Source organism: Saimiri boliviensis, chromosome 1, assembly GCF_048565385.1.
Source record: "Saimiri boliviensis isolate mSaiBol1 chromosome 1, mSaiBol1.pri, whole genome shotgun sequence".
In the NCBI taxonomy this organism is placed as follows: domain Eukaryota; kingdom Metazoa; phylum Chordata; class Mammalia; order Primates; family Cebidae; genus Saimiri; species Saimiri boliviensis.
This window is the reverse complement of record NC_133449.1, coordinates 159,208,210-159,222,301: the sequence shown is the minus strand read 5'-3', so window position 1 is coordinate 159,222,301 and position 14,092 is coordinate 159,208,210. Positions and strand designations below refer to the sequence as shown.

General features: G+C 50.4%; 1 protein-coding gene across 8 annotated transcripts in view; it reads right to left on the bottom strand.

The window, feature by feature from the left end:
* The window catches only part of TNIP1 (TNFAIP3 interacting protein 1), a 61,785-nt gene extending 49,652 nt beyond the window's left edge, over positions 1-12,133 (bottom strand). For 4 of the 8 annotated variants that reach the window (XM_074379049.1, XM_074379053.1, XM_074379061.1 and 1 more), the window contains exon 1: positions 12,052-12,133. The gene's annotated coding sequence lies outside the window, so the exon portion shown is untranslated. Of the gene's footprint in view, positions 1-5,861; positions 6,021-12,051 lie in introns of those variants that run through there. The other 4 variants (XM_003934033.4, XM_003934035.4, XM_039469289.2 and 1 more) reach the window with 2 other exon arrangements.
* Between the last annotated feature and the right edge of the window lie 1,959 nt (positions 12,134-14,092).

Below are 14,092 nucleotides of genomic sequence, written 5' to 3'. Positions count from 1 at the left end.
CCAATTTCCTGGGGACCAGATCAGGCAGGAGTTGCACCTGCAGAGACAGAAGTAGGGGTGGAGAGGGACCAGAGCTCCTGAGACCGGGGCCAAAGCTGACTGTGATGAAGGCAAAGGAGGTGTGGCCTGAGGCCAGCGGAGAGTCTGGTCAGTGCTCTGCAGAGTGGGTGGAGACTGAGCCAAAGGCCCTTGACTCATGGGGCAGTCCCACACCTTCCCTGGCCTCTCAGCCTGACTCTTTGGTGACACAACTCCCACAGCACCCACACACTTACACCCACTTCTCCCCCAACACACACACCCCTGCCTGGGCTGCCCGGTTCGTCCACTGTGTAGCTGCTCCAGGACACAGAGCTCCTTCCTCTCAAGAAACAGCCTCAGGGTGAGGTCCTTGGAAAAGAAGAGCTCAGCTCTGCCCAGAGAGCAGCTCTCAGACAAAGAGCCAGCTCACCAGTCATCTGTTCCAATCGGAAGAGTGACTGTCCTGGGCCAGTCATGGGAAAATCATCAAGAACTTCCCGCAATGGTCATGGTGACTGCCAAGGTCTGTCTCTGGGGACTGGGAGCTGTGCACCCCAGAGAACAAGGGGAGTTGCTCCCAGCTGCCTTGTGCCTTCCTGCAGCAACTCTCTAGAGGATCCCCAGATATGCTCCCTACAGATGACCAGGGATAGGAGGGGCAGGCATTGCAGGCACAAGGAGGCGTGGCGGGCACATGGGGGCATAGAAACAAGAATCTAGGAGGGCAGACATAGCAAGGCCGGGCCCCGAAGGAAACTGGGGCCTGCCAAAGACAGAGGGTGACCCAATCATTGGTTGTTACGGAGTTTTTAAGATGTGGAAGACAATGCTCTGAGATACCAGACAGTGAAAGGTTTTCTTTCTGCAGCTGGGAAACCAAAGCCAGCAAAGGGGAACAGACGTGCCCAGAGCTGCATGGGACAGCAGTGGCACAGAAGAAATGTGTGCCCCGTCCTCTGGTGGCCACTATACACTCTCTTACCACACCATGCTACTGCCCAACCTCCCTCCCTCCCTCACAGTGGTCAGGTAAGCAATGAGGGAAAATGATGGAGGTGAGAAAGGAAGAACCCCAGCTGACTTCGGCTCACAAAGAAACAAGTCTAAACAACACTGGAAGGGGCGGTATGAGGTGGAGAGTGCCCTGATCCCAAGGATCGGGGTCAAGCAGAGGAGTGCTGGGGCTGCTGAGGGAATTCAGGCCAGATGTCTTCCAGGCCCCTCCCACATCTGAGTTTCCACCACTCCAAAGAGACAAAGCAAAGGACAACTCACCCAGAGAGGACACCGCATGGTCCACAGGGTGGCAGAGGGTTGAAGGCAAGTGTCCTAGTCTGCTTTCTGCCACTACTCTGTTGAATAGCACAGGCTGGGCAATTTGTAAAGAACAAGTTTATTTGGCTCATGGTTCTGGATGATGAGAAGTCCCAGTGCATGGCATCACTGTCTGGCAAGGGTCGTACCGAGACAGAAGACAGAAGGTAAAAACGAGTGATCGAAATAGAGAGTACTGGCCAAACTGGCCCCTTTTATAATTAACCCACCCTTGAGATAGTGACATTAATCTATGAAGGCAGAGCTGACAATCCATTCATGAAGGCAGAGATATTAAGTTTCCGACATACAAACTTTCGGGGGACACATTCAAACCTTAACAGCAAGTTATCCAAAGCAAAGAAAATCAAACCAGTCTCATCTTCTACTGGAATCCCGTCAATAACCTCAGGATTAGCATCAATAACGATAATAGCAGCAACCATTTACTGAGCACTTACCACACTGTTGGCCCTATACTGTTGGCCATAGTGCTTGCCACACACTGTCCCGTTAATTCCCACTATTCTAGGAGGTAGCACTGATGTCATACAGAGCTGACAGGTTAGGACGCACAGGCCCAGAGTGGCAGATGCAGCACCTACCCAGGTCTGCCAAGCACTGAATCGTGCTCTTCCCCAGTGGTGCTCAAGGAGCAGCCCACACCAGCGGCACTGGTACCACCGCCATCCACTGGATCAGACGCTCTGGAGTTGCAGCCCAGCAATCTGTGTTTAACAACCACCCTCTACCTCCACCCCCAGGATTCCGATGCACGCTCAAGTTTATGAACCAACTGCTCTGACCATTTCCCAACGCTGCTAAGGAGAAAAATCAACATTTCTATGTCTGGTATCAAAATCTTTTAGGGTTCTTCCCAAGCCAACTGGTCAATTCTCCCAACCTAGGAGAGGCTGATTCCAGACAGTCTCCCTAGTCTCCTAAGTTCCAGAAGAGACCCAGGCTCCACTCGACACTTCGTCATTTTTATTTTTCTTTTAGAGACGAGGTCTTGCTATGTTGCCCAGGCTGGAGTGCAGTGGCTATTCACAGGCCCGATCCCACTTCTGATCAGCACGGGAGTTTTGACCTGCTCCGTTTCCGACCTAGGCCAGTTCACCCCTCTTTAGGCAACCTGGTGGTTCCCCGCTCCCTGGTGGTCCCTCACTCCCAGGAGGTCACCATATTGATGCCAAACTTAGTGCAGACACCCGATTGGCATAGCGCACTATAGCCCTGAACTCCTGGACTCAAGTGATCCTCCAGCCTCAGCGTCCCAAGACTTTGTCATTTTTTTAGGGCTTGATCTTGAAGTCACTTCCCTCCAGAAAACCTCCCCCCAACCACCTGGTGCCCCCAAATTACTCTGCACTCCAGTTATACTTATGCCAATCTGACTCATTTGGCACTTACTGGCATATAATGCCTTTCGGGTAGCACTCACAGCACGTCTCCCCCATTTGACCAAAAGTTCCTGGAAGGCAAGGCCAGCTCCTTATGCACCTGTGCATCATGAACCCTGCACAGCACTGCACACGGGAGCCATCAGGAAATGATGCTTGGGAGAGAGCTGCGAGAGCAGACCCTGGTTCTTGTCCTGCCTTCTCATCTGTAGGCCTTAGATTCCTCATTTGGGAAACGTGCCATTATTCTGCTCATTCATTGAACAAACTCAGAAGAGCCATCTATCAGGCATTTTTCTGCTGCTGCAGAAATACACCCAGGGACGAAAGAGGCCTCTGCTCACCCCCTTTTATTCCAGGAAAAGAGAAAGACAATAAACAAACACTACAAATAACAATTTGTCAAACACTAAGTTCTGTACCTAGGCTTTCTCGTTTGCAAATAAACAAGATTCTTTCATAGCATAATACATGTATGAGAAAAATAAAATAGTCATGTGACAGAAAGTGAAAAAAGGGGCTGCTTTGCATAAAAAGAGCAGGGAAGGCCCCTCTGAGGAGGTGACATTTGAGCTGAGACTTGATTGATAAGGAAAAACCAGCCATGGGAAAATCTGGGGAAAGGTGTTTGGGCAGAGGGAACAGCACGTAGGAAAGCCTCAGGATGAGAACAAGCTTGGCTTGCTGGAGGGGGAAAAGCAGGCCCACATGGAGTGGCCAAATCACAGCGGGTGCAGGAGTAAAACAGTAATCAGTGGGTTGGAGAGAGAGGCAGACAAACAACCTCCTGCAACACTCCCTCACTCAAATCAGGTCGGCCTGACCCAACCAGGACATCCGGGCCCCAAGTCACAGGCAGCACTGGGGGTAAGGGTATGAGTCAGACCCCACAGCTTCCTGGGGCCCCAAAAAACCTGGTGGGATATCCAGGGGCAGGCATCAACCCTCAGCATGAGTGCTATGCCATATCTATGGGAACACCCAAGGCTAGGAGACACACATGGTTACATAGGGTGTAGAACATAGCACACTCTTAGCGGCAGCTTCCAGAGGAGCATAATCAAGTGCTTCCATGAAGTGCCAGTCCCTGATCACATTATTTTCCCAGGACACAGCCAGGACAGCAGCCGTGGTCAGTGGAAAGGGAACAGGGCCTAGGATTCAAGGGTTGCTAGTCTTGGGAAAGTCAACCTTCTCTGGGCCTCAGTTTCCTCATCTGAAAATTAAGGCTACTAATAGAGTTTTAGAAAGATTAAGTGATCAGTACTTATGATCCACTCGTCTGGCTCAGACGAGTGGATCATAAGGTCAGGAGTTCGAGACCCTGGCCAATACAGTGAAACCCCGTCTCCACTAAAAATACAAAATAATTAGCCTGGCATGATGGCACATGCCTGTAATCCCAGCCACTCAGGAGGCTGAGGCAGGAGAATTGCTTGAACCCGGGAGGCAGAGGTTGCAGTGGGCCAAGATCGCATCACTGCATTCCAGCCTGGGTGACAAAGCGAGACTCCGTCTTAAAAAATAAAAAATAAATAAAAGAAAAAGAAAGAAACAAAGATTAAGTGAATCCAGGTGCAGTGGCTCACACCTGTAATCGCAGCACTTTGAGAGGCTGAGGTGGGTGGATCACTTGAGGTCAGGAGATTGAGACAAGCCTGGCCAACGTGGTGAAACCCCATCTCTACTCAAAATACAAAAAATTAGCCAGGAGTGGTGGCGGGTGGCTGTAATCCCAGCTACTCGGGAGGCTGAAGCAGGAGAATAGCTTGAACCTGGGAGGTGGGTTGCAGTGAGCTGAGATGGTGCCACTGCCCTCTAGCCTGGGTGACAGAATGAGACTCCATCTCAAAAAAAAAAAAAAGTAAATGAGATACTGAATGTAAAGCACTATGCCTAGCACATAGTAAGCTATTAGTATTAGCATTATCAGTTTTTTCACTGGTTCAGTTTCTTCTGTTGGAAAATAGGGAGCACTACAGGGTTGCTGAGTTTATACTAATTAATACTCTACCCTCCCAATACAACGCTACCTTTCTTCGTCAAGGATTTTTTAAAAAAATTCTGAGTCCCTTTTTCTGACCTCTCATCAGATGCCAAATTCCCCTCGATCACACCCATTGTTTGGAAAATGAGTAAGTGCTGATTAAATTCCATTTTGACGGTACTGTGAGAAAAAAAAATGATGCGTTAGGAATCTACACATTTCCCTATACTGTGATTCCGCAAGAGGGTGGGGAAGGACGTTGCTGATTCTTCTGCATCATCCACAAAAGTCCCTCCCTCCCCCTACCAAAACACAATCTCTCACCCAGTCGCACAAAATTCCTTTCTGCTCTTATACACACAATTAATGAACGTACAATGCACATGTGCACACAAATGTCCTACAGTGGAAAGCTCAGCCTTCAAACTCCAACCTGAGAACCACTCCTGGAAACTCATCTATTCTGCACATGCACACAAATGTCTCCAACAATGTGCATGCAAAATATGTTCAACCGAAACTATATGGTAGGAACTCCGGAGCCAAATGCTTGAGCTCAAATCTGACTTTCCGACTCACAGCTGTGTGACCTCAAGCTCCAAGTACCTCGGTTTCCTGAACTATAAAATGGAGATAATAACAATGCTAATGTTTAGGATGGAAGTTACAATTAAGTAAGACTAATACACTTGTAGCGTTAAGATGAGCACTTGAAAAGCGCCCAGTAAAAATTATTATTTTCCTCCTCGTGACATATGCACACTGCTTCCACAGCTTTATACGAAACTCCTGACGCCGCGTAGGCAGCTCGTCTCCACACGATGGACACCCCCCGACCGCAGCAGCGTCGCCAGCACCCGGAGGGTCTGCGCCCCGTGCAGCCGCCCCACGCCGTTCCCAGGCGCGTTGCCCCGCGCAGTGCGCACGCGCGGCCCCCACTAGCCCCAGCCCCAAGCAGGGAGTCCCCGCGCAGCCCAGGCTGGTCGCTAGCGGAGACGCCTCGGGACCTCGCGCGCCGGGCCCCTGGGCACAGGCCATCTTCCCCAGCTCGCGTCCCGCCACCGCCGAGGCTCGGGACGATCTGGGCCCGGCATCCCTTCCTCCCCTCCATCCCTGTAACGGCCAGGCAGGCTTACCCGAGGACTGGGAGCTTGGGGACACAGCGCCCCGCTTGCTGCGTCCAGCCCCGAGTCCAGGGACCGGGCGGCGGCCCGGGCCAGGCTCCGGCACTCCTCGGGCTCCTGGGCGGGGGCAGTGGGACTAGGAAGTGCTGGGGGCCGGGCTCGGCCGCCCCATCCCTGGGAAAGTCCCCGGAGACTGACAGGCCGCTCGCCCAATCGTGCCGCGCGCTCCGGGCGGGCCCGCGGCCGCCAGGGGTGGGACCGAGCGAGGTAAACACAGGCTGTCCGGGGTTCGGGGATCCCGCAGCGTCTCAGGCAGGCACCTTGGCGTCCTTCCCCTCGGGGGGCGACCTCCCTAGCGCCACCGTCCCAGGCCCGCGCGGCCCCTCGCTGCACTCCCCGCGCCGGAAGCCGCGGGCGGAGGCCTGGGGCCACCTTAAAAGCCGGAATTTCACCGCGGAGACGAGCCACGGAGACCACCCAGCCCCTTCCTTGCGCCCTAGGGAACGTGGGCCCGAGCGGGCAGGGGACCTGCCTAAAGGCACGTAAGCAGTTGGCGCTAAGCCAGAGCTGGAGCTCAGGGCCCCCAGAGTTCCGTCCAGGGCGTTGCAGGACTCTTAGCAAAGCTGTAGAAATTCCGAGCTGAAAGGACCCATCAAGACTCTTACCGCAAACACTTTTTGCTCCAAACATTGTAAACGCTTTGCTGCAGACATTGTAGATGCTTTGCATGCATTCTTTTTCCACAATCACCCTAGTGAAATGGGTTTTACTCCCTTTTCTGAAATATTTGAGGCACAAAAAGGTTAAATGACCTCAGTAAGGGGCTGAATCAAGATTCAAACCCAGGTGGGCAAATCCAGAGGCCTTCTTCCACCCTGCTAGATAATCCTAACAGACTGAGATTTCCTACACCGGTAAGAAACGGAAACTTGCTTTAAGGCTAGTAAAGCTTTTTAAAAGCTTATCCTTTTAGTTTCAAAAAGAAAGGTAAATTTTAATTCCGAGAAGTGGGAGGCCTGACCTTGGAGTAAAGAACAGCTCTTCAAACTAAATATAGCTTTATGAAAAAGTTATTGCAAAAGACACAAAACTTAGTCATTGACAGGCCCTCATCCTCAAAAAGAATTAGGGGAAAGGATTTGGGGAACTGTTTAATACACACCCTCATTTGACAGAAGAGAGACCTACCAATCACTGTGACTTCGAGTGAACACACATACACACACACACACACTCGCCCAAATTATATGCCTAATCCGGGATTCTCCTTTAAGGCTTTGCAACATACTAGGGTTCCTTCAGTTACTTCAAAGATGTTACCAGATTTTCAAAACTATGTTCATTCCAGTTCCCTTTTTGAAAAGAATTACACATAAGCCTTGATTCAAAAGGGAGGGACGGAGGGAGGGAAAATGCAAACACTAGAACACCGGAGTGTCACCACTGGGGGATCCTACAGAGAAACAATCGCAGCCCTGGTTCACATAGCAGCTCCCATGAATCATCTCCACCCATCAGGCCCCCACAGGTCAGTTTTCTTCCTGCTCTCCTCCTAGTCCAAACCCACGTCTTCTCCACCCCCACCCTCTACTCACTGAACACTGAAATTTACTTAAAAATGGCAGGTCTCTAATTACTCCCATTTTGTTTCCACCCTATTTCAGCTGTTTTTGTAACATATCTGGCCTTAGAGAGCTGGGTAGACCGGATCATTTCTCAAAGTGCCCTCTGGGAATTCTCAAGCATGATGTAAAAATGTCACTCAGTCATCTTTTTGTCTGATTTCCTAGTTCTGGATGCGTTTTTTTTAACAGTTGCTATTTGTGAGAAAATTCATTTATTCAAAGTCATGACTGCCCCCACCCCTTACATTCTTTTAAGCCTTGGTTCATCTTCAGGGCATTCCACCATGAGAGAGGCCATGGAGACCATTGATAACAAACCCCTATTTGACAGATACATAAATTGAGGCCTCTATCTGGAAAAGGACTTGCTGTAGGCCACACTCATTGAGTGATACAACCAGGATTGGCATCCAGGGCGGTGGCTCCCAGTCCCGTGTGCTTCGGCCACTGTACCACGTTGTCTTCACAATGACATGATTTTTCTTACTTTCTTACAGAAACTCACCACTGTCATAAACACAGGCTGTGAACTGAACTAATGGGATTCCAGTCCCTACTCAGCCACTTACTACCTGGGTGGCCCCTCTAAGTCTCAGACTTCTGTCTGGAAAATGGGGGATAATATACCTATTCCTCAGGTGAGGCTAAATTGGATAATACAAATAAAGCCCAAGTCTCAGTACACGGTAGGCATTCGAGAAATGATAGTGATGTGTAGATGTGGGTTGCATGCATCGCTTAGAGCTTTGCTGTTAAACTCAGCAATGCAACCTTGCCAGGCTCCATCCTACCATACGTGTCCTCTGTGAGACCCTGGCCTCTTGGGGCATGGCAGGAATGGAAGACAGGCCCCGTATCCTGGCATTGCCTGCTACCCCTTGGTCCAGAAGGGGATTTCCAAGTCAAGAAGCTGGGCGCGACTGGGGCCGAGTGACTCAGGCAGGTGGCAACCTCTTGTTCTTCCAGAGTAATGACAACCACTCGCACAAAGCCCCACCCAGAAGGAGAATCAAACGGCCTTTGTTTTGTTTTATTTGGTTTTGTTTGAAAGCACACAACTTCTCAATCTCCTTTCTGCTACTCCCTCCTCCACCGCCTCTACTGAGGTAGCTACAGAGTCAGACCCAAATACACATTTGAAGGAAATAAAAAACAAAAAATCCATCTATAACCAATTTAACTCTAAACCAAGTGCCAGAAGAGGGGCAGAGGCTGCGTAATAAAAGCATTAAAAGATAACATGTATGAAGTATTTGCTGTGTGCTAGCTCTGCGCTTTCATACATAATTTGTCTCCCAGCCAGCTTACGGGGTCGGTACCATTATCGTCCACATTTCAGATGAAACTAAAGCTTTGGGGTACTAGATGACTTGCCCAAGGTCTTACAGCACAGCAAGTAACCAGAACATGAAGATCCAGGCTCTTAAACTCTTAACACTCTTAAGCATCATGCTCCAAAGTCTTGCCTGCTAGCAAGACAGAACTCAGAATGCCAGGCTTGAAGGGTCTTTAGAAATGATCAACTCAGGTCGGGGGAGGACGAGGCAGGTGAATCACCTTAGGTCAAGAGTTTGAGACCAGCCTGGCCAACATGGTGAAAACTCGTCTCTACTAAAAATGCAAAAAATTATCAAGGCATGATGGTGGGCACCTGTGATCCCAGCCACTCAGGAGGCTGAAGCAGGAGAATCATTTGAACCTGGGAGGCGGAGGTTACAGTGAGCCAAGATCGTGCCACTGCACTACAGCCTGGGCAACAAGTGAGTCTGTCTCTAAATAAATAAATAAATAAATAATCAACCCAGTCTTTCCTTGTAGGGCTGGAGCCACACCAAAGGCCAGCGAGCGGCAGGGACTTGCAAGAGGTCTTACACTGACTTTGTGATTCATACTCAGGACAGTACCCAAGTACCCTGCTCCCAGCACACTGCTATTTCCACATACCCTACTGATGGGAAATGGAGCATCTAAATCAAGCACATGCCTCACTCTATTAGGAGAATGAGTGAATCAGGGTCTTGGCTAGGGGAGAATGGAACTCAGGGGGAGCAGCTAATGAACTAGGAAAAGAGCAGCCCTGGGTCCCTTCCTTAGACCCATGGCCTGAGGCAATCTCAGGAGTGTAAAATCCTCCAGTGGATTCTAGGTACTTTTTGGTGCTGGGTGTATGTGTATATCAGAGAGATATTTTGGTGATATATAAATGAGATGATGTATGTCAAGCACATGATATTGACTAAAATTGTTCAGGCAATTGTGGCAGTTTTTGGTAAGAAGTAAGTAAATGAGCAGAGTCTATGGTCCCAGCTTCTCTTTTTTTTTTTTTTTTTTTTTTTTAAAGATGGGGTTTCACAATGTTGGTTAGGCTGGTCTTAAACTCCTGACCTCAGGTGATCCACCCACCTTGGCCTCCAAAGTGCTTGGATTACAGGCGTGAGCCACCGCGCCCGGCCGGTCCCAGCTTCTCTCCATAGCCTAAGAAGACATTTTAGATTCTATTCATTTCCCAAATACCTACATGAGGAGGTAGTTGTATCCTCAGAAGTTTTCACATTCATTCAGCACCTTAAGGTGAATGAAACCATTACATACCCACAACTTGCCCATTTCCCAAGAGACCGTCATGCAGAGGATAAGGTGTGGGCTCTGGCCTCTGTGCTTAAATCACAGCCCTGACAGTTACAACTCTGTACCTCGGTTTCTTTTATCAATGACATGAAGACTATAACTGTACCCGATTCACAGGGTGGTGACAATCAAATGCCACAGGGCTTGGCCTTAGTGAAAGGTGGTGATGATCATTATGATCATCAATCCTACGAGGCAGTAGTGATTGCTTCTCTCCTTTTCCCAGGAGGACCCCAAGTCCCGGAGCTGGAGAGCAGCTTGCCCCAGACATCACAGTGTCCTCTGGGGAGCTGGGTCTACAAGGCATTGATACTGACTTTTCTCCAGACTCTTTCCCATTTTCCCCTTTCTCTATCCCAACCACTTTCCCTGTGTCCCTGGGCCTGCCTGTTACGCTTCAGTTTCTAGGGCACCACTGGAGGAGAGGAAAGGGCAAAGTGACATGGGGGGAAATTCCCAGCCTCATCACACACGTGGCCTAGCCAGGCCCCTCCCACAGTTCCTAGGAGCCCTGGGTCCCCTGACTCCAGCTTCTCTCCCCCTGGCCTCTCTGTCTGCAGGTCAGGGTGTCAAGCTGGATCTGGGCTTGCATCCAGGGTTGCTCCTTGTCATCCTCCTGGAAGTAGGAACAAGTCAGCCAGGCCCAGCCCGGCCCAGCCTCTCAAGAAAGTAGACCCACAAAACCAGAGCATTTCCTAATCCCGGGAAGCCCTAACAGGGCCCTAAGAGCAATCCTCTTTCAGTCCCACCCACTGTCCTCCCTCTCCTCTCCCACACCTTCTTCTTCTATGGCCCCTCCCGGCTCTCCTTCCATTCCTCTGTAGCCTAGAAGCCACCATCAGACTTGGCCTCTGTTCCTTGCCTCTCCTAGCCAGGGACTTCCCTGGGCTGTGAAAAGATGCCCTGGGAAGGGATGAAGAGGGCTGTTTAGATGAGCTGGGCTTTCTTCATCGTTCCTGGTTCCAGAGTTTCCTCATCCTTACGGGAACATCTATGGACCACTGAGGATACAGGAGTGGACAAATCAGACCCGTCTCCTGCCCTGTCAGAGCTCCCAGACTCTGAAGAGCCATATGGGACTATTTAAATATAAACAAGTAGAATTAAACTAAAAATAAATAGAATTTCTAAGCGAAAATCTGGACTGTGATCCAAGAGGAAGCTGCATCAGCTGTGTCTGCTAGCCCTCTGCCCACTCCCTGTGTCCTGGGCTCTCTGTTAAAGGTTCCACCACAAAAGAGCCCAGTGGCCCTAGGAGCAGAGCAGGCAGGAGGGAACCAAGAGATCAAGAGATCCTTTTGCTCCAGTGTTAAGCGTTCCCCTCAGAGGCAGCATCGATACTTGATCTCTTCCTATCTAGCCGTAGGCTATTGAAGTGCCCAGCACACACCTGTACCCTCCCCGTCAAAAATCCACACTCACACACAAACACAGACTGTACACACACACACACACACACACACACACACACACAAATACACACAGTCACCAACTTACACCCATGCAGACACAGATGCACTTCAGGGATCTGACACAACACGTTCTCACACACACAGACACCCACATCCATGTTCACAGTTGCACACTTCCCTTTTCTTGAGGGAAGAAGACAAAAATAGGCTTTTCTTTTTCCTTTGGAAAAGCTAGTAACAACTAGAAAGAAAAAGACTGGCCAAGAAGGCAGCGCCAGAAGAAGAGGGGCAGGAAGAGGAAATGAGATGGGGGAGAGAAGGCGGTGGAGAAGGAGGCTGGGCAAGGAGCAGGGGCTGGGAGCTCGAGACCTGGGTGGGAAGAGCAAGCCGGGCTGGGAGCAGCAGACCCTGGCTGGCAGGACCAGGAAGGCCAGGTGGCTCTTGGCACCGAGCTGGGGGTGTCTGGTGGCCCCAGCTCTCTTGTGCGGTGGGCCCTTTCCCCTGTCCTGGCTCACCCGCCCCCATCTGGTCACTCACCTGGGGAAGGGCAGGAGAATATGAGGATATGTGCACTGGGGGCAGCTGTCCCGATGAACGCTCCTCGGCTCACTGTGCTTCTGCAGGAAGGAGGGCTGGGCTGAGCTGACTTTTAGGCAGGAGGGGAATTCCCCGAGATGGAGGAGCTGCCACCAGGCAGCCCCGCAAGGCCCAGCTGAGGCCCCATCCTGCCCCCTAGCAGAGCACAGGGCCCTTCTTTGTCAGCCTCCACCTGTCACTTCCCAGACTGGCTGTCCCATGCTGTGAATTCCAAAGTTCAAGGGAGGATCTGGGGAAGAGCTGGAAGCCTGATGCTTCCTCAGCTAGACTGGGAAGAGGCACCGGGGCAGGGGCTGGGGCAACCTGGCCTGGCCTCCCTGGGTTCTCCTGAAGATCTCCATTTCCTCCTTCACCTAACGTGGGGGATTCCAGTGCTCAGGCCCCTGAGGAAGCTGCCAGGTGCCCTGCCCACATCATCCCACCCTGCTCCTATCCCATCTGTTTCCATTTACTCTCTGAGGCTTCTCCATCCACAGTGAAGGAGAGGACTGCTTCTTGCCTGGTGCATACCAGGTCACATTTGGATGTCAAGTAAGGCCTTAGAAACCTGCAGCCCAAAGCCGGACGCGGTGGCTCACGCCTGTAATCCCACCACTTTGGGAGGCTGAGGTGGGCGGATCACCTGAGGTCAGGAGTTTGAGACCAGCCTGACCAATATGGTGAAACCCCATCTTTAAAAGAAAGAAAGAAAGAAAGAAACCTGCAGCCTAAGGAGTTCTGCACTGACCAGCTGGAGATCCTGAACAAGTCACCTGGTCATCCTGAGCCCCAGTGAGCCCCACTGTAAAATGGGGTTAATAAGTCCTGGTTTGCCTGTCTCCTGCCATTTAATGGTAATTAAAATAAAATGATGGGCTGGCACAGTGACCCATGCCTATTAATCTCAGCACTATGTGAGGCCCAAGGCAGGCTTGAGCCCAGGAATTTGAGACCAGCCTGTGCAACTTGGCAAAAACACTGTCTCTACAAAAAATACAAAAATTAGCTGGGTGTGGTGGCACTTGCCTGTAGTCCCAGCTACTCGGGAGGGTGAGGTGGGAGAATCGCTTGAGCCCAGGAGGTTGAGGCTGCAGTGAGCCATGATCACACCACGGCACTCCAGCCTGGGCAACAGAGTGAGACTCTGTCTCAAAAATAATAATAAATTTAAAAGTAAAATGATGGCCGGGCGCGGTGGCTCACGCCTGTAATCCCAGCACTTTGGGAGTCCGAGGCGGGTGGATCACGAGGTCAAGAGATCGAGATCATCCTGGTTAACATGGTGAAACCCCGTCTCTACTAAAAGTACAAAAAAAAAAAAAATTAGCTGGGCATGGTGGCGCATGCCTGTAATCCCAGCTACTCAGGAGCCTGAGGCAGGAGAATTGCTTGAACCCAGGAGGCGGAGGTTGCGGTGAGCCGAGATCGTGCCATTGCACTCTAGCCTCCAGCCTGGGTAACAAGAGTGAAACTCCGTCTCAAAAAAAAAAAAAAAAAAGTAAAATGATGGTTTGTAGACATCCTTTGTAAACTACTGACTGCTTTACAAACATAAGGTCTACATTCCCTATCCCCTGAAAAGATGCCTGGGGAGGTGATAAAGAGGGCCATTTGGATGAGCTGGCCTTTCTTCATTCCTGGTTCCAGAGTTTCCTCATCCTTACGGTAACATCTATGGACCACTGAGGATACAGGAGTGGGCAAATCAGACCCGCCTCCTGTCCTCTCAGAGCTCCCAGACTCTGAAGAGCCATATGGGGCTATTTAAATATAAATTAAGTATAATTAAACTAAACTTAAATAGAATTAACAGTTCATCAGTAGTACAAGCTGCATTTCAAATGTTCAACAGCCACACATACCTACTACATCAGACTGCACACATATAAAAGACTTCCATTATCACAGAAAGTTCTATGGGATAGCACTGCTCTGGGGGCCACAGGTAAATGAACAGTCTATTGCAATAAAGTACAGGAAAGATGTGTTTTGGCAGGAGAAA